The sequence below is a fragment of the Peromyscus maniculatus genome, chromosome 6 (genome assembly GCF_049852395.1).
Source record: "Peromyscus maniculatus bairdii isolate BWxNUB_F1_BW_parent chromosome 6, HU_Pman_BW_mat_3.1, whole genome shotgun sequence".
Classification (NCBI taxonomy): domain Eukaryota; kingdom Metazoa; phylum Chordata; class Mammalia; order Rodentia; family Cricetidae; genus Peromyscus; species Peromyscus maniculatus.
This window is the reverse complement of record NC_134857.1, coordinates 61684396-61704934: the sequence shown is the minus strand read 5'-3', so window position 1 is coordinate 61704934 and position 20539 is coordinate 61684396. Positions and strand designations below refer to the sequence as shown.

General features: G+C 38.9%; 1 long non-coding RNA gene across 3 annotated transcripts in view; it reads right to left on the bottom strand.

Annotated features, from left to right (window-relative positions):
* Positions 1–20184, bottom strand: part of LOC121830183 (uncharacterized) — a 46920-nt gene extending 26736 nt beyond the window's left edge. The window contains exons 1-3 of one of the 3 annotated variants that reach the window (XR_006073180.2): positions 20100–20166; positions 11910–12040; positions 11185–11275 (exon numbers count right to left, since the gene is read on the bottom strand). This is a non-coding gene — a long non-coding RNA (uncharacterized LOC121830183). Of the gene's footprint in view, positions 1–11184; positions 11276–11909; positions 12041–20099 lie in introns of all 3 variants that reach the window. The other 2 variants (XR_013052120.1, XR_013052121.1) reach the window with 2 other exon arrangements.
* Positions 20185–20539: the final 355 nt, after the last annotated feature.

The following is a 20539-nucleotide window of genomic DNA, read 5'->3' as shown; positions in this document are numbered from 1 at the left end:
ATTTTTCAATGAGCTGCATAAGCACAATATGCCAAAAAAGAGTAGAAACATACATACAGTATAACAAAAAATAACTTTAAATTTATATCAATAAATCAAAATCCATACCAATGTAATATATTTAAGATTAATAGTTGCTATTTGGATTAAAGTAGAGTCAATAATCTACCCTTTTATTTCTATATTATATCATCATTTCTATATTATACCACCCTTTTTTTCTTTAGAAAGAGATCTTTGGATTTAACTCTTTTTTTAGCATTTTTTTTTAGCATGACCAATAACAAGTTGTAACCAACTCCCCTCCCCTAAATGATAACTAACATCCATAACCCATTTTTTGGGTTCCTTTTAGAAACACTAGGATAGGACATGCATACCAGATGAGTTAGCATTCCAATTGCTGTTGGAAAACACCTAGCAGAAGCATCTTGAGAGAGGCAAGGTTAAGGAAGCATCAAGACATCATGGCTGGGAAGGTGGATGATGGCTGGTCTGTTTATGGTGGGTCACGTCTGTCATATCACCTCAGATGTAAGGAAGCAGCAAGAACAGAAAGTGGGGTCTGGCTATCAGCCAGAAAGCAACCCACTTTGTCCAGCTAGGCCTCACCTTTTGAAGGTCTACAACCTCCTAAAACAGCACCCCCTTCTGAGAACCAAATGTTCAATCACATGAAAGTATGGAGAACACTATATACTCAGAAAAAAATTGTATCTGCTGACTTCAGGTAGAAAGGGGATCTGAAAAGTTCAATTTCAAGTACTTTGAGGTATTTTCTCTAACTTTTATCCAAAAAAATGTCATCACATTGCAATTTCTTGTTTAAATCACAAAGTAAAACCAGTTGGAGAAAAATGTCAGTGGCAGAGCATACAACCACATTGCCTTCCCATTTCCAGTATTTGAAAGGGATAAATATTTTCCATTGCTAAAACTACTACAGAATTTTATAGAGAATCATTTCCTTGAAGAGCGCCTCAAGTTCTCAGATGTGCTGGAGAGTTAGCAAAATTTGACAGAGGGAATCTGCATTAGGGAAGGAAACACACTTTTCTGGCAAGAGCTGAGGTACCCTTAATATGAATGCACACATTCAGAGAACAATAGCATTAACAAGTACCGTATGTTGTGGGTAGAGTAATCTCAGGTCCTCTTTTTTTTTTTTTCTCTTGAGCTATACAATTAGGGCATCATAGAAATTATAAGCTTGAGAATTTGCTTAGGTCATCTTTTTACTTTGGCAGCTACTTTTAGTTTATTCTGAGTGGATTACAATACCTAATATTTCCCTGTTTTGAGTGCATGCTGTCAGTCTCATAGTAGAAGTATGGCAAAGTTCTATAAAGCACTAAGGTATCACTGTAGAGGGTAACTCTCTAAAATCAACTAAGTAGCAATAGGATAAGTAATATCTACTACAGAGTTGTTTTAAATTTATCCCATAATAATGCAAATATGATAATAAAAATTATTAGAAGCACCTTTGGTTAAAAAAAATAGACTCTATTTGCTCAGTTTATTTTATTTTTTGAGGCTATAAAGAAGTTACTATATATTGTCCTTCTCTGTCCACCCTCCAAACCCTCCCACATACTCTTTACAGCTCTTCTTCAATGTCATGGCCTCTTTATTCAATAATTTTTCTTGCATGTATATATGTATTTTTATGTACATACATACTCCTAAACATAGCTTTTTCAATCCATATACTGCTACTTGTATGTATATTTTTCAGAGCCAACAGTTTGGCAATGAACAGTGTGCACTTATCTCATTTGCTTATTTTATCTTGAACTTACCCCAGAATAAAAAGCACCAAAAGCAATAGTTTGATTAAATTAACTTCATAAAAAACTTGTGCTCCCATCCAGCCAGGTAGGCTGGGTGCAGAACTTCACCCTCCCTCCATTCCTTCAAATCCAATCGTCCAGGCTAACTTATCCCAGCTCTACAGCAGACCACCTATACCAGCCTTCCTCCCCCTAAGCCCCCATCCCCACAGGGTCACACAGATCTTCTCTTGCAAGTTTCCTCCCCCAAAACTTATTACTTTATCTATTCCCCAACTTTAATAGTCATTCCCTGAGGACCCACTGACCATTCTGGCCAGTGAAGAAAGTAGACTAACTGCAGATCTTCACCTCTCCCTCCCTTCCTTCAAGCCCTTTCCAGGTTCTCATGCCTAGCTCTAGAGCAGACCTTCTGCTGCGACTTCTTCTCACTATCTAGCCCTGTTCCCAAGTGACTAAGCAGATCTTTGTGGAACAACCTGCTTTCCTCCATTCTGTGTACTTGCTCAGTCCCTGCATCCTAGCACATCCCAATGCCTAAGTGTCAGCACTAAATACCTAGAAATTCATTTTACCCGGAGCCCCCAGTGGCCACACTAATCAGGATCCCGGAAGAGTTTCCTACCAGGCAAGATATAGCCATGACACTCTCATAAAAACCAGAGAGAGTAATAAAAACCAAGGAACCAATATCCATGCAACAAATACAAGACCATATATCAGCATAGATAATTACAATCTTTCCAAGACTAGATGCCTAGACGTCAGCATAAAACAACAACAAAAAACAAAGCAAAACAAAACAAAAAAAGAACATAAACAGCCAGAACTATATGTCTCCACGCCAATAGAGTCCAGCAAGCCTACCACAGTTGGTCTTGAGTGAGGCCATTAAGCAGCATACCTGAGGTTTAAGACAAAGATCTTGACACCTTTTAAGAATATGTTAGATTTTTAGAGGGAAACTGAATAAATCCCTTAAAGCAAACAAAAACTAGCACTGTAAAGAAATGAATAAAGTAGTCTAAGACCTGAAAGTGAAAACAGAATCAGTCAAGAAAACCCAAAATGAGGGAAATAAGGAAATGAAAAATATAGGGACTTGAACAGAAACCTTAGAGGAAAGACTCACTAATAGAACAGAAGTGATGAAAGAAAGAATCTGAGGTATTGAGGACACAATAGAAGAAATGAATACTTGATCAAAGAAAGTGATATATATATATATATATATATTTTAAAAAATGGAACACTATGAAAAGACCAAATCTAAGAATAATGGGAATAAGGGAAGAAGAAACTCAGGTCAAAGGCAGAGAAAATATTTTCAACAAAATCATGGGAGAAAAAATGTTCTAAACTAAAAAAGGAGATGCCTATCAAGGTACAAGAAGCTTATATAATGCCAAATAGATTAGACCAGAAATGAAAGTCCCTTGGCACATAATAATAACAACACTAAACATACCAAACAAAGAAACAATATGAAAAACTGAAAGGAAAAAATACCAAATGATGTATAAAGGCAGAAATATGAAGATAGCACCTGACTTCTCAATGCAAACTCTGAAAGCTAGAAATTCCTGGAAAGATGCTCTACATATTGTAAGAGAGTACAGATGTCAGTACTCCAGAAAAACTTAAAACACAATAGATGGAGAAAACTGACATTCCATAAACAACCAAATTTAACCAATATCTATCTATAAATCCATTCCTAACAGAGGACTTTAAAAGGAAAAACCTAACCTAAATAAGTTAATCATACCTAACAGAACAGGAGCAATAAATAATCCCTGCCCAGCAAATCAAAAGAGGGGAAACACACACACACACACACACACACACACACACACACACACACACACACACACATAAAATAGCAGAAATCAAAAAAAGAAATACAGTGCATTTATATCTCCTAACATCAAGAATGTCAATGCACCAATAAAATGGCACAGACTAAGAGGACAGATGCAAAAAACAGGATCCAAATTCTACTGTCTCCAAGAAACACACCTTAGCATAAAGGATAGACGTCACCTCCAGGTCAAAGGATGGAAGAAGATATTTCAAGCAAATGGACCTAAGAAAAAAGCAGGTGCAGTCATTTGAATATCTGACAAAAAAGACTTGAGACCAAACCAATCAGAAGGGATAGAAAAAGACACTAAATACTTCTCAAGTAAAAATTCCACCAAGAGGACATTTCAATTCTTAACATCTATGCACCAAACACAAGGGCACTCAAATTTATAAAAGAAAAGCTTGTCCAGTTTACAGTTTAAATCACACATTAACACCTAAACACTGATAGTGGGGGATGTCAAGACCCAACTCTCACCAATAAACAAATCATTCAGACAAAAACTAAACAGAGAAATGTGGGAGCCAACTCACATTATAGACCAATGAGACCTAACAGATATTTACAGAACATTTCACCTAAACACACACACACACACACACACACACACACACACACACACACACACACCTCTTCTAAGCACCTCATGGAACTTTCTCCAAAGTTGTTCACATACTTCGATACAAGGCAAGTCTCAGCAGATACAAGGAAATTGACATAACATCCTGTATCCAATTGGACCATCACAGACTAAAGCTGGTATCAACAAGCACATAAACAAGAGAATGCGTACAAACTCACGGAAACTGAACAGATCTCCAATAAATAAAAAATGGGCCAAGACAAAAATAAAGAAAGAAATTAATGACTTTCTAGAATTGAATGAAAGCAAATATACAACACACCCAATGTAGCTGGAGTTATCTCCAGTCCTGCCTGGACCCGTAGCCACTCAGACCCAAATAAACACACAGAGACTTATATTACTTATAAACTGTATGGCCATGGCAAGTTTCTTGCTATCTAGTTCTTATATCTTAAATTAGCCAATTTCTATTAATCTGTACCTTGCCACATGGCTTGAGGTTTACTGGTAACTTTACATGTTGCTTCTACTGGCAGTGTTTCCTGACTCAGCCTTCTACGTTCCAGAATTCTCCTCTCTCCTTAGCCCATCTATACTTTACTTCCTGCCTGGCTAGTGGCCAATCAGCATTTTATTTATCAATCAATCAGAGCAACACATTCACAGCATGCATATATCCACAGCACTTTTGTCCCATATCACACCCAAACTTATGAAACACAAAGAAATTGGTTGTATGAGACAAGTTCATTACACTAAGCACCTTCACAAAAGAACTGGAGAGACCTCATATATCATATAATGGCACACCCAAAAGCTCAAGCACAAAAAGAAGAAATTATGCCCAAAAGGAATAGATAGCAAACAAACAAAACAAAGCAAACAAAAAGAAAAAGTAAAAAGCATCAATAAAACAGAGAGTTTTTTTTTTTAATGAGGAAATAAAAAAAATTGACAAAACTTTACCCAAATTAACTAAAAGACAGAGGGAACATCCAAACTAACAAAATCATAAATGAAGAGGGGGGCATAACAACATGCCCTGAGGAAATCTGTAGAATTATAAGGACATACTTTCAAAACCTCTATTCCTCCCAAATTGGAAAATCTAAAAGAAATGGATCATGTTTTCCATACCTACAACTTACCAAAGTTCAATCAAAATCATGTAAATAACTTAAACAGAACTATAATCCCCTAGTGAAATAGAAGCAATAATTTTAAAGTATGCTAACAAAAAAGTCCTAGAGTAGTTGGCACAGAATCTGTCATATTTTCAAAGAAGAGTTAATGCCAATACTTCTTAAATTATTTCACAAAACAGACACAGAAGGAACATTGTCCAATTTTTTTTTACAAAGCCAGAGTTATCAATACCCAAACCACATTAAGAATCACAAAGAGAGAAAATTACAGACCAATTTCCTTTGTGTCCATAGACGCAAAAATTATCAATGAAAACTTGGAAAACTGAACCAATAACATATCAAAAAGATCATATACCATGATCAAGTGGGCTTCATCCCAGAGATGTAGAGATGGTTCAACACACATACAACAACAAATGTAATCCTTTCTATAAACAAACTGAAAGACAAAATCCACATGATCATCTCATTAGATACAGAAAGGGCCTTTGATAAAATCTAACTCCTTTTTAAGATAAAAGTCCTGGAGAGATAAGGGATCCAAGGAGCCTACCTCAATTTACTAAAGACAGTTTATTGCAAGGCATAACCAATATCAACATAAATAGAAAGCAGCATAAAACAATTCCACTAAAATTAGGAACAAAACAATGCTGTCCATCTGTTTCATACCTGTTCACTATAGTACTTAAAGTCTTAGCTAGACCAATAAGACAACTGAAGGAGATGAAGGGGATGTAAATTGGAAAGGAAGTAGTCAAAGTAAGTTTATCTGCAGATGGTATGATCATATACATAAATGATCCTAAATATTCCACATGACAAAGTGCTGAGATTAAAGGCATGCACTACCACTGCCTAGCCAAATAATATAAAATAAAATTATATATGCAATTATTATTATTATTATTATTGGGTTTTCTCTTGATCAATTTGCCCCACATTTATAATTAGTGGTCATGTTTTTCCTACACACCTCTGATCTGAATTTTTAAAAAGCTGATTATTTGGACAAAGTAAGCAAGAATGTAGAGTTCTAAGAGGGCAGCCGGGCAACACTGACTGGGAGATTTCTTTCATCTCCTGTCATTTGTTTCCGTGCTACGGTAAATAAAGCAGTGGTCTTAACGAAGGGCTTACTTACACTCAGGGCATTGGTGGTTTGTCAGCATACCTGTGTAAGGAGTCATCTCATGATTAAGTTTACATAGACTAACTAAATGCATGTATATGCTCTCTACTCTTGGTCCTCTGAGGGTGTAAATACTCCAGAGTACCTGCATGGCTCTTTAATTCTCTCCTTTGATGGATTTCTGGAGATATGATGCAACTCTTGATGGAAAAGAAGGCTGGAGCTGGAGCATTCTTCTTTTGTCTCAAATGAACTTTTCTTTCAAAGTGATGGTGGAGATATAACCTAGAGAATAGGTTATGTATACTGTTTATGGACGCTTGTTAATGCATGTGTTTTTCAAGTGTAAGGCCAGGACAGAACTTGATCTGCAGTCCATGCATAACAGTCTGAAAGCAGAATGGAACATCTGGCTTCTCCCATTTCAAAGTCACCTCTGGCTACTGCTGTCTACTGAGAATGTAGAAATGGGCTGAATCAACTCTTTGAATTTTGAATGGCAGGACAGGAGGCTAGTTTCAAATGAAGAAATTAACTGAATAAGAACACAGAGGGAAGTTAATAACAAACAGGTGGTTTGATGCAAAGGAGGTGGTAGATTCTTTGAGGAACAGGGAGAGTGTAGGATGAAAGCAGGGTGTTGCAGTGTTTTCCTCCCAGACCACAAGGGCCCAGATTGTAAAACAGCTAAATCAGTTATTTTCAACTTGTGAAAACATCCACTCACTTTCTTTCTGTTTAAGGTAAAATGTTTAGGGGTTTCTCTGAGAGAGTTATTTCCTTTTAAGACTCTGGTGACTGGAGAGTTGCCAGAATGCCTTGTTTTCCCAGCTCATTTGAGGATCCCCGTTGCCTATCAGAGTTTGTCTCTGGCATAACTCAGCCATCACCACTTAAAGCAGCTGCTTCTTCGTCTGCTTCATTGACTTTTTTTAGTAGCCAGAGAGTGAATGTTTCCTCAATCTGAAACCTGGGGTGTTTGAACGGATCTCTTTGTCCAACCCAGTCTGCAGCAAGCTTATTGAAACAACATTCCCTTCTGCAGGGCATCCAAAGGCAGGTGACCACAGGGCAGGGTTAACCTTTCATCCTTCATTCAGATTTTTTTTTTAATGGGAAAAGTGACTCCTGAATGAATGAGAGTTCCTTTCTGTGACCTCAGTGGAGGAGGAATGTGGGCAGATTGTGGTTAATTTTGAACATTAACGAGTTTAGACTTGATCCTGTGTGGCTGTAGAAGATCTCCAGGGAGGACTTGGAGCAAACTCACACTTCAGATAGTCACAGCCCTGGGATGGGTGTCTGGGGAAGCTAAAACATGAAGGAGAGGCCAGGGTTCTTTCAACAGTGATAGAAGCCTGAACAACCACTACAGAAAATTTAAATGTGTGGGATTCATTTTCCAGTAGTCGCCCCTGGCTCTGGGACTCACTGAAGTAGAACAGGAGGAGCCAGAGAATCATGAAGATGGGACAGGAATGAGCCAGCTTCTTCTCTGCTGAGAAAGGACCACAAATGATACACGTATGTGCAAAAATAGCCCTTGGCATCTAGAAATGCAGTTCTAGTTAAGTGGACAAGAGCTGAATTGAAGCAGAAGACAAATTTCTTTTCATTAAAACAGATATGTCCTATTCAGCTCAGAATAGAGTATTTTTTATCTTAGAAATTCTCAAGAAAGCCACCAAGCCAATCTTCGATGTTTTTAAACGGAACATTTGTAACAAATGTTGTACAGTGTTCCCTAGGAGTAATAAGGAAATGTCAGTCTGATCTTATCAGGGTCATTTACATTATTAAAATATTTAGGATAAAAATGTTTATGAACCCAAGTAATGCCTTTGTTTCAGAATTTTGAGCAGAACAAGCCAGCAGGATCAGACCTTTAATTCTCCTTGGTGGAAATTTAATCATTCTCTACTTAACTTTTCTTATTTTTCATCACAGATAGGAAAGGCAATCTAAATTTCTTAGATTTCTTGGAAGATGTTTCATGACCTGCTTCCTGTCTATGGCTCTGATTTCTTTGCTCAGAAATTAACTGAATATTAATCACATACTATCTTCTCAAATATGAGGCTGTCACACTCATTACAGGTTTTTAACTTCTTCGGTGACTTTGCTCAGCCTGAAAAGCATATTGAGAGAGAGAGGAGCTTTGAAGAAATGAAGGAAGAAAGAAAACTCATCCTGGAAAAAAAAATGACAGAGTGTGATTGTATCACTCAGCCATCAACCAAGAGAGAGAGAATTGAACTGTCACAACTGAAAAATGAGATTGGCCTCCAACAACTAAAGATAAGCACCTTGGAATTACACTCCCTCACTTCGGACAGAAGGCACCTTCTCTAATTCCACTCACTTCTATTGGAGAAGATGAGAGTGGCAGCTGGAGAGATGTCTCAGAGGTTAAGAGCACTGTCTTCCAGAGGTTCTGAGTTCAATTCCCAGCACCTGCATGTGGGTTCACGACCATCTATAACTGTAGTCTCATGGGATCTGATACCATTTTCTGGTGTGCAGACATACATTTAGACAAGACACATATACATAAAAAGTAAATAAATACATCTTTTAAAAAAAAAGATGAACAATTAGAAAATTGTCTCTTTCTGGCCCCACCCCTCATTTGCCATATGGCAGTCTGGTGGTAAAGAAAGCCCCACCCTCCCAACACACACACACACACACACACACACACACACACACACACACACACACACACACACATCGCTCAATGCCTGAAGAGGGTGGGCGAGCTGGCCCTGAGGTTGTAAGAGCTGTAGAGCTGCCCCTGCCCCTCACCAGCTACAGCACTCGGGAAAGAGGCCATGCATCTCGCTGGGGCAGCATAGTAGAGCTGATCTGTTGGCAAAGGTTATGAGTCACCAAGCTCTGAAGTTGAGAACATGGGAGAGCAGTCCCCACCACTGTCATGTGGCAGCATGGGGTGGTGGTGGTGTTCCTTTTTATCCATCTCTGCCTGTGACAGACAGGGGCCTGACCCTCCCCCTTACCAGCTGCAGTCTTCAGGAAAGCGAGCCCTGCTCCTCACCTGGGCAGCACAGTAGAACCGCCCCTGTTGGTGGAGGCAGAGGTGAGCTGGCCCTCAGGGTTTGAGAGTGGGATAGCTGGCCACACTGCCCTCCTCTGCCATGTGGTGGAGAGGGCAAAGGAAAGATACCCTCCCCGACTTGTCCCTTCCACCTGTGGTGAGGGAGCTGACCCGTCCCACCCTTACCAGCTTCAGCACAGCAGAGCTGACCCTTTTGACGGGTACAGGTGAACCAGCCCAGAGAATGTGTGAGCTTAGGAAATCTGGCCCGATATGAGTTTAGGAAATCTGCCCAGACCTCTCATCTGCCATGTGGTGGTGTGGGCAAGGGAGAGATGTCCATGTCCTTGCACCGCCCCCCCCCCTTCCGCTCCCCAGATGCTTATGGTGGGTGGAAGAGCTAGCCCTGAGATAATAGCTAGAGATTTGTCCCTGCCCCTCACCAGCTGCAACACTCAGTAGAGTGGCCCCTGTGCCTTGCTTGGGCAACACAGTGGAGCTGTCCCTGATGGTACAGGTATGGGAGAGCTGACCCTGGGGATATGAAAACAGGAGAACTGGTCCCACCTCTTGCTCATTGTTGCAAGGGATGCACTAGCCTGGGCAATGCTGGAAAGCTCACCGAGGGGTTGAGGACAGGGGAGAGCTGGCAGGCTGACCAATCAGTCCTACAACTACCCAGACTCAGAACCAGGGTTGTGAGTTGGCCCATCCCAATATCTACTTCATCTATGATTTATGGGAGCAACTGAAAGGGCCAGTCCTGCACACCCAAAGCTGCAGGACCTCCATGACACAGGGCAACAGCAGGATATCCAAGAGAAGCCCCAGTGAGGACCCAGCATCTATAGTGTAGCACAAACCAGAGGCCTTGAACCAGACCAATGACTCTTTGCAAAGAACATTTGCAAATAAAGCTATATGGATAAAGGGGTTTACTGAGTATGACTTGCTACAGCTTCCATGATGATATTTTTCCTTTTCTTTTTTTCTCTTAAATTTTATTTTATTTGGTAGGAGGTGGTTTGCAAGGGCAGAGGGTGGATACAAGGAGACTGGAAATGAATGGGATTGAGATGCATGATGTGAAAGACACAAAGAATAAATAAAAGAACGTTAAAATTCTCTCCTTTTGGACAACACTGAGTTTTATAAATAATTTTGAAATTTTTTTAGTTTTGTGAAGTTTTTAAAATTGACATTTTACCGTGCTAGGTATTAAGGCAAGGACTTAAAAATATCAAATATCATAGATAAAGTGTTCAGTTGTTTATCTTTTGGCTATATTAATCCAACTGTAACTTCTATGCTTTTCTAGAAACATGACCACTATTAAAGAAGAATTGTATTAACAATAAAGAATGAAGTTGTTATCAAGAAAACACAAAGTTCTTAGCATGAATATTAATATTTAATGCCATAATAGTTTGACCTGTTGGCATGTGCCTGTAATCCCAGCCAGAACTCAAGAGGCTGAACAAGGAGGCCTGCAGTTAGATAGCCAGCCTGGCTACACAAAATACCTTATTTTATACAAATAGATAAATGACCATAAAACCCCATTTCAAAGGCTTGTGGTTAAGCTCTGGATTATAATACTTACTTGTGATGCAGGAGATTCAGGATTCAATCCCCAGCACTGCCCCCTTCACTCCAGTGCATCCTATTTCACTTGCCCCATTGTAGTTTTCCCACTAGTAAAAACAAGGGGAGGAAAGCATTGAGATATAATTACCTAAGATGAGCTGAGCTCTAAGTTTAAAACTGAGCTTGTACACAATCAACACCACACCCATGGTGTCGATCTCCATATAGTCTTGCTCCTCAGAGTGGTTTTATTTTTGCCAAAGAAAATTAAACCATAAAAATTGTCTTAGAAAACTTTCTGAGTGATAGAATTCATAATAACATCATAAAAACTAACTTCAACCATTATTACAATCTGAGACAATTCTGTTTTAACAACTTGTATTTTTATTACATGAACTTTGCTGAGTTCATTTTTTTTTCTAAGATGATTGAGGCATCATAAGTTTTATATGCCATTAACTGTTGATACTGGACACCATGAGCTTCTCGGTCCCCTCCCCACCCTATCCTACTTCCTTGTGGTGAAGCCAAGTCTACAACCCAGCTGTCAGTCCTCTCCCCAAACCATGATCTGCTGAAGTCAGCGGTGCTTACTGTCTGAGACCAGTTCAATTTCAACCCAGGAGGACATCTGCATGATACTCAAACTATCCCTATTGAGAATGTTCTGAGGGCACCCCCACTCCCTGACTTCCCCATAGACAAAGCTGAGGTGCTTGTTAAACCTGTAGTGCTCACCATTTCCTCTGTCCTCTGGTGCTTGCTGTCCATTCCAGACATTCCCAATGAGCATTCTACATATTCATCTGCACCTCAGATGCTGCATTCCAGGCAGAGCTGCACTGCCATCATTTTATAGTCCAATCGAGCTAGAAAATGACAACTTTTGCAGCTATCACCACTGCGAATGGAAAAACTTTCTCTTATTTAAAAAAAATTCTCTCTCAAATCAAAAAAGAAAAAAAAAAGGCCTGGATTGATTATTTAAATTAGATAGATAGATAGATAGATAGATAGATAGATAGATAGATAGATAGATAGATAGAGATAGGTTATATGGAGAGGCATAGATTTGACAAGATAATGAAACTGCTGACCAGGAAGATAATTTAGTTTTCAGACACCACGGTTAAAATGCACTGAAATATTTTAACGTTTTTATTATCATTTCTTTATAAAATACAATGAACTAGATTCAGTTTTAGAAATAAAACTAGACATTAAGTTTGTTCTTAAATATTTTATTTTATTTCTTAAAAGATGTCAAATTAAGAAATCAATTTTTGTAAATGTGTATTTGGATTCCTGTATAGTGGTGAAGCAGGTCAGAAAACACCCACCAAGCTTTTCTCTGACGCATTAGATCTGAAGGGAATGGCCAGGGGTCTCACCAACTCTTTCAAAAACATGCCTCTAATGACTTAACATCTGCCAGCCATGCTGCTACCTTCTTGAAAGTTTTGTCACCTTCCAAAAATGTCATGAAATAATGCCAAAGCCTTTAATACACGAGCAAAGAGAGGCAATTCATTGCCAAAATTATACTATTTGAAGAGAGAGAAACTGGCATATATAAAAATAGACAATAGGGATGCTCTTTTATGTGAAGACATTTGAGGAAGATAGCCATCTTCTTTCACCCTGTATTCTCCCCTAGACTTGAAGGTCCTTATTAATATATCAACACTATCTGGATGAATTAATTTTCATAGCAGTGCCATGAGAACAGAGCATGACAATAAACTGTATATGATTTCAACCAGGCTTGCAGGTACCCCTCTGCTATTGCCTCCATTCTCTGGGGACACTGAGGAATTTAGGTGCTAGGTGCAGACCCAGCTTTCCTCCATCCTTTTAATCCTCTCAGCCCTCCCTTCTAGCCATTCCCATTGCTTTATGTCAGTTGCCAATACCTAGAAACATTCTCTGCCGTGCACCCAGTAGCCATACCCAGTGGGGACTCACATAGGTAATTTTCATTTTCCTTTGTATCCTTTATTACTCTCTCTCCAGTTTCATCCTCAGCCCTGTAGCAGCCTGCCTGCTGATGACACTCCATTCACTGGAAACCCCAACTCTGGATTCAGACCTAGGGTTCCCCAAGGCCTTTCATTTCTGTCTCTCCAGATTATTCTTCATCTGAAACCTACTTCCAGGAGTGCCTTTTCGCATCACATCTTGAACTCCCTAGGTGTTTTGCATCTATGTATGGACAGAATACTCTTACTTTTTCCCAAAGCCCCCTCAGACTTTTCTCTGATCCCATCTCTATTCTCTCTGCTACACATTGACCTACAGAAGCATAGGCTTCTACCAGGCAACCTACAACCATCACACACAGTTTCCTAAGATCCAGAAAGGTCAAAAAACAAGAAAAAAGGTAAATAAAGCAAGGAATGGACCATCCACCGGACAAAGACAAGATCAGGTATCACTATATAGAATCATAGAATCATCTCAGCTGTGTTAACCAAAGATGCATAGACACCAGTATAACACCCAAACACGAACACCAAAGACAATATGTCTGCACCAGAACCCAGTGACCCTACTTCAGTAGACCCCGAGAAATACAATAGAGCTGTAGCACAAGAGAAGAACTTCAAAATAACAGGTACGGTTATGTCCAAAGATGATAAGTAAGCTGTGGATAAATCCCTTAATAAAGTCTATGAAAACACAAATTGTGGAATGAAATACTGAAAAGAGTTTAAGATATGAAAGTAGAAATAAAACCACTACAGAGCCCCAATCTGTGATAAAACTGGAAGTGGAAAATTTAGGAATACAAACAAAACCTCAGAGGCAAGTTTCACTTACAGACATGGAAGAGTGAATTTCAGGTAGTACAAACAGTAGTGGAAATGCTCGTCTCTGTAAAAGAAACTGTTAATCTAAAAAGAAAGCTTAGGTACAAAACATCCAGGTAATCTAGACACTATGAAAAGACCCAATCTATGAATAAGAGTAGAGGAAGGAGAAGAAACCAACATCAAAGGCACATGAAATATTTTCAAGGAAATCATAGAAGAAAATTTATTTAACCTAAAGAATGAGGTGTCCTGTAGCTAGAGTTTTCCTGCCTTGCCTACAGTCAGGACAAATCTCTGCAGTCCCACAGCCACTCAGACCCAACCAAGTAAACACAGAGACTTATATTGCTTACAAACTGTATGGCCATGGCAGGCTTCTTGATAACTGTTCTTATAGCTTAAATTAATCCATTTCCATAAATCTATAACTTGCCACGTGACTCGTGGCTTACCGGCATCTTCACATCCTGCTTGTCATGGCAGAAGCTGGCAGTCTCTCTTCCTCCTTTCTGTTCTCTCAATTCTCCTCTCTGTTAGTCCCACCTATACTTCCTGCCTGGCCACTGGCCAATCAGTGTTTTATTAATTGACCAATCAGAGCAATTTGACATACAGACCATCCCACAGCACTCCCCCCCCCACCTTTTTTTAAAGAGAAAGGTTTTAACTTTTACACATCTGCAAAGCCAGCTTGGTATATTTGGGAATTTGGGCATAGCTTTTCTTATTACTTCCTGCTGTATCTTATGGGAACACAAAGAAAATTTTAGAATTTTGTAGTAGCCCATGAGGGTGTATTGTCTGAGCCAGTTGCCTTGAAACGTTTCTGGATGTTGGATCATCTGGGCCTTGGTGTCATCGGAGACCTTTCAGGGGGTCTTGGCTGGTCAAACCTGTGTATCTTAATCTGGAACAAATCCATAGCCTCTGGCTTTCTGTGGAAACAAAAGTAGAACCTCCTTTCCAAAGCAACATATCCTTACATCCAAATTTTGAAGTCAAGGTACCTTTAAAATATACATTTTGGCATAACTCAACAGCTTTTGCAATCAATTTTTTTCTTCAGTTACGAATATCAAAGAGAACATAATCCAGATTCTCTGTATGGTAGCCATCTTTACATGGCTTATTTTTTATATTACCTTGAGCCTATTGCTTTAAACTGAAGCCTTCAAAGCCTGAAATGGCATCGCTGTGGCTGCTGGCTCTGCCCACTTCAGCTTCCCAACATGGCGGTGGTACATTTTCTGCCTGCTCTGGGAGCCATCAACTCTCAGAAATAGTGGGCCTATGCTTCTACCAAAGCAGCATGTAGCCCAGAAACCACTTTTTGTTTTGTACTAGCAAAGGCTAAATCCACCATGCAGCTTAATGTGCCACTTGCAGAGGTCTCATTCCCGCCATACTAAAGGTCGAGTGCGCATACCAGGAACCCACCACAGTAGCTCAAACATGCAGGCTGCCACTAACTTGAGAGAAACAACTAGGAACTGTTTTTAGCTCCGTTTTAGAATCTTTTTTTTGTCAGGTTTTAGGTGGAAACTCTTGCCAACACCTTGGGTGCCAGTGTCCCCATGGTACTGAACTAGTACCTCTGGATAAGTGAGACAGTTGTTTAGCTTAAACTGTTTAGAGGGCCCCCAGGCAGTGCGACCAAGACCTGTCCCTAGTTCATGAGCCAGCTTTTTGGAACCTAGTGCCTATGCTGAGACACTTTGCACAGCCTTAGTGAAGGGAGGAGGAGCTTGGACCTGCCTCAACTGAATGTACTAGGCTGTGCTGACTCCCCATGGGAGACCTTCCCTTGGAGGAGGTGAAAATGGGGGTGGGAGGAGGGAGGACAGGGCAATCGGAGGTTGATATGTAAAATGAATAGAAAAATCTCTTAATAAAAAAATGAAAAAAATGTGTCTATCAAGACACAAGGATAATATTGATCACCAAATGGACTGGACAATGGTATAATATTCTGCTGTTAAAAAAAAGCAAAGAAATCATGAAATTTGCAGGCAAATGGATGGAGCTAGAAAAGAGCCATTCTGAGTGAACCCATTAATCTCAAACCCCAAGAGAGACATATGGTCTCTATTAGCTTATATGTAGATGTTAGTTTTTAGGCCTTTGATAGGCACACTACAATCCAAATATCCACAGAGGTTAGATATAGAGTATGGGATTACTGGAGAGGGGAGGATCACCCAAGTAGAAAGAAATAAGTATATTCAAGGAGAGATGGAGCCAAACTGGAACATGAGGGTTACATAGGGAGGAAGAGAAGAGAGGGGATTAAGGGAGGGGACATGGTGAGGAAAAACTAACACTAAGGGTCATTTGAGTGGGCAGATGGCCACTGACTACTATAGAAACTTCTCAATAGATGGATATGAATGAAATCTAAACGGAATCAGCAAGTAATAAGGTAAATAATGCCCCAAATAGACATCTTTGCCATCAAATAAAACTTCCAGTGCCAGGAATGGATTATATCTAATTGAGTTGTCGGAGGAAGGGGTCCCATGGAAAGCCCCAAACAACTCAGACTACTGCCGAGGATACCAGTTGCACTTCACTAACTGATGGTAAGGACATATTGTTGAAGAAAACATTTATGTATTTCCTTGAACATGAAAAAGTCAAGCTCCTGCCAACCTAGAGCCTTCACCCTTACTGACGAGTGCTCATGATAGTGGAAAATAATCTGCATGATATCAAAGGAAATAGGTAATTACTGACCTAGTTACAAACCTTGTGATCTACATCAGTGATCTGCAAGATGTGCTAGCGTAATAGTGACACAAATGTTGTAGAAGTAACCAGTCACTATCTGACCAGATTTCAGGCCCACTCCATGAGATAGAACCCATGCCTGTCACTGCTCAGATAGCCAAGAACCTTAGACTAGATATGCCATGAGGAAAACCAAATGCTAATATTCTGCTGAAGGGACACCATAATGCTAAGAAGAACTAATAACATTCTGCTATACCTATAGATCAGTGTTCTCCTCAGCCATCTTCGGAGAAGCTTCTTCTTGCAGTAGATGGCAACTAACACAGAGACCCACACTGAACAATGTATAGATGCTGGGAGGTTTTGGAACACTAAGTCCTAAATGGAACATCTTAATAAAACCACTAGACTTGAGGCTCATGGAGCCAGCTATGTGAAAGAGGAGGTGCAGAGATTGTAAGGGCCTCTTGGGATAGAAGACATCAAGGAAACAATGCCTTCTAGATGGAACACAACTGATGCACATATGAACCTACAGAGACTGTACAGACCCAAGCATGCCAGGGTCCCAGTGCTAAGAGGGGGGAAGGGGACATGATCTCCCATCCCTGACTATGATGCTCTCTCAAACTGACATCTGCTTGTAAAGAAATAATTAGTTTTCTCCAGTGACGTCTGACTGAGTATATAAACCACACTTAAATGTAGTCTCCATGTATAGCATTAGATGGCCAACACATAATAAAATTCAGTGTTTTTTGTAGATGTTTTGTCTCATACTGCTTTGTTTGGGCTTTATTTTTTTTTTAAATTTACTTTCTCTTGTTTGTATATTATGGTTTTTTATTTTGTATTTTTATGTCATGCACACAAATTTGTGTGTGTGTATGTGTGTTTCTTATGATTTGGGGTTTTTATAAAAATTCTGGTTTCTTTGGTTTTGTTTTGCCAAAGAGAGAAAGAAAGCATAGTGTTGGGTTGTAAAAGGAATCTCAGAAGAGATGGGACAGTGAAAACCATGGTCAACATATATTTTATGAATTTTCAAAAGAAAAATTAAAGATGAATACAAAACATATTGAGTAAAGGAAAAAATAACAAAATCATCCTAGAAAGTTCCACATTTAACTAACTCATACCTGTAAAATGGTGTGTATGCATTATTGTAGGAATCCTCATAACCATCTTGCTATTTATGTATTACTTATAATTTTTAAAAATAAATTTACAAACCAAGAGATTGGAATTTGGCAGAAAAAAATATTTCAATCAGAGACTTGCATAGGTCCATCCTTTCAAACCAGATTACCAAAAATAATTATGACTTACCAACACTTACTGGGTTTTTATATGCCAGACCCCATGCAGCTTTACAATTATTATCTCTTTCTTTTATAATTTTTTTTTTGTTTTTTCGAGAAAAAGTTTACCTGCATAACAGTCCTGAGTGCCATGGAACTTACTTTGTAGACAAGGCTGGCCTTGAACTCACTGAGATCCACCTGCCTCTGCCTCCCAAGGGCTGGGATCAAAGGCATTCATCAATAAGTGAAATATTATAACTATTATCTTAATCATTCTCTCTATCAACCCAACCACGTCAGGGCTACAGATATTCTGTAGGATGGAAAACTGAGACTCAGAAGGGTAAATATTTTGCTTAAAATTATATAATATTAGGAAACAGTTCCCACATCTGTGAAGCAACCAAGCCTCGGGCCGCCTCTTCAGACTTCTCACTGTATCTTTTTCATAAAGAAAGAGATCATTAATTAATGACCCCTGCTTTTCATCCTATCCAGTCAAGGGAGTACTACAATCCTTTGATTTTTTTCCCTCCACCTTGACTATTCAGTATCTTCAATTTATTTTATTAAATTACTTCATCCTTTCTACTTCATTTGACCCTTTCTACTTTATAAGAAAGTTTATTCATTGTCCTTCACTGTCTCCTACATGCATCCCATCTTATGTAGTTTTTTCCATTAGCATATGTATTCTCAAATATTAGCTCCAATTCCTCATCAAGCAGTTTAAGCAGTTAGCAGAAAAGTTCCCAGCAATACCAAGTGAGGTGAAGTGCGTTTGCTGATTACTTCCTATCCCCAGGATTACTCTACTTTTTCCACCTTTCCACATGCATGTTATCAAGAAGCAAGGTCTTTAGCTATTTGCTTAATAACATTTATTCATCTTATTCCTATTGTTATCACTAAAGTTTGATGAACTCTATATTGCTTTTACCATTAATTATCAATGCACATCTATTCCTCATATCTTTCACTTTCCCAATAGACAGATTAATCATTTTAAGGAATGTAATCTCCTAGAACAGTACTTTGATCATATATTTGCTATTGATCTGAATTCTTGTGGCCTAGGGTAAGGTAGAAATGCTTTCATTCAATTTCTCAGGCTGTGAAAGTCTGAAATTTCACTTCAAGTTACCTTCCCATCCTCACACCTCTCGAAAATACATGTGCCCAAATATTTCTTCCTTATACATTTTCATTCTACAGTACCATCCTTTGATCTGTCTATCATAACTCTTTGTGTCTATGCATGGTACATTTCCAGCATTGTTTATAACACTCCCATTGTTTCCAATGCCTCTGATCCTCCGCTAAGCATCCAGTTCAGTTCCCTCCAGAAACCTTGCATCAGTTTGTCCAAAAGTTGATGTCCTAATTTTATGTTCCATCTAATCCCTGTAATTTTTTTAATCATTATTTTAAATAATGAATATTTGGCTTCTTTACCAAATTCATGTTCCCTTAAAATCTTATGGAAAGTATACTTCCTTTTATCATCATAATGACTGCCTTTATTACTCTTCTACTTCTGTCCCCACCACATACAATACATAGCATCAATGCCATTTTCATGACAGGCCACTTTCACTAGAGTGGTCATCATTTTAACGGCCATCTCTGCTCCCCATCATACCATTACTGCTACTGCTTAAATAAAATAAATGTCTTTAAACAAATCCTACACATTTGAACATGTGATAGTTAATTAGGAATAATTGATATGAGTGCAGTAGATTATTAATGGTGTATAAGTTCAGTAAGAATTAAAAATTGTGTTTTAATGCTGCCTTGTTAAAAGTAAATTAAGTTTCTTATTAAGATCTATTTTAGGACTCCATCTATTGGGCTTGCTTCCATTTTCATCATTTCCACCCAATAGAATCGATTTCTGTCTCTCCCATTTGTGTACTGGAGCAGCTGAGTCTCTAGCAAATAGTCTACTGTAAATTCAAATTGCTAGAGCATTAAAGTGTCTCAGCTCACTTCAAAGAATACTCTACTCTGGTAATAAAAAACTAAAATAAAATACAGCAGCTTCCATGTAGTCCAAAACAAATAGTAGCAATAATCACCTGAATATAATGATCTGCACCAGTTTCTCCAAAGGCAGGCTAGTAGACCTCCATCTCTGTTCATTCCTTTGTTATGTCATTCTCAACCTCATGACTCTGTCTGACCTCACAAAAGTCATGTCATTGCCAACAAATTCTTGGCCCTCTTCATTTTGTATCCTTAATTTTGGAGGCTAATTTAGAAAAAAATGATAACAGATATATAAAATACATGGTAAGCCAAGCAATATGTCCAGCTTTTAATGAACTTCTACTAACTCATAATTATCTGCCTTTTAAATGAATTGAACTACATCAGAAGGTAGAATGCTGGGTGCAGTTCTAACTTGAGAATTAAGAATGGTTTTCTAGAACTTCAGTCTCTATGGGGTGAAATCTGTGTAAATCACTGTGGGTATGTGGATACAGGCCCCATCTCAAAAGCAAAACAGTAGCAATAA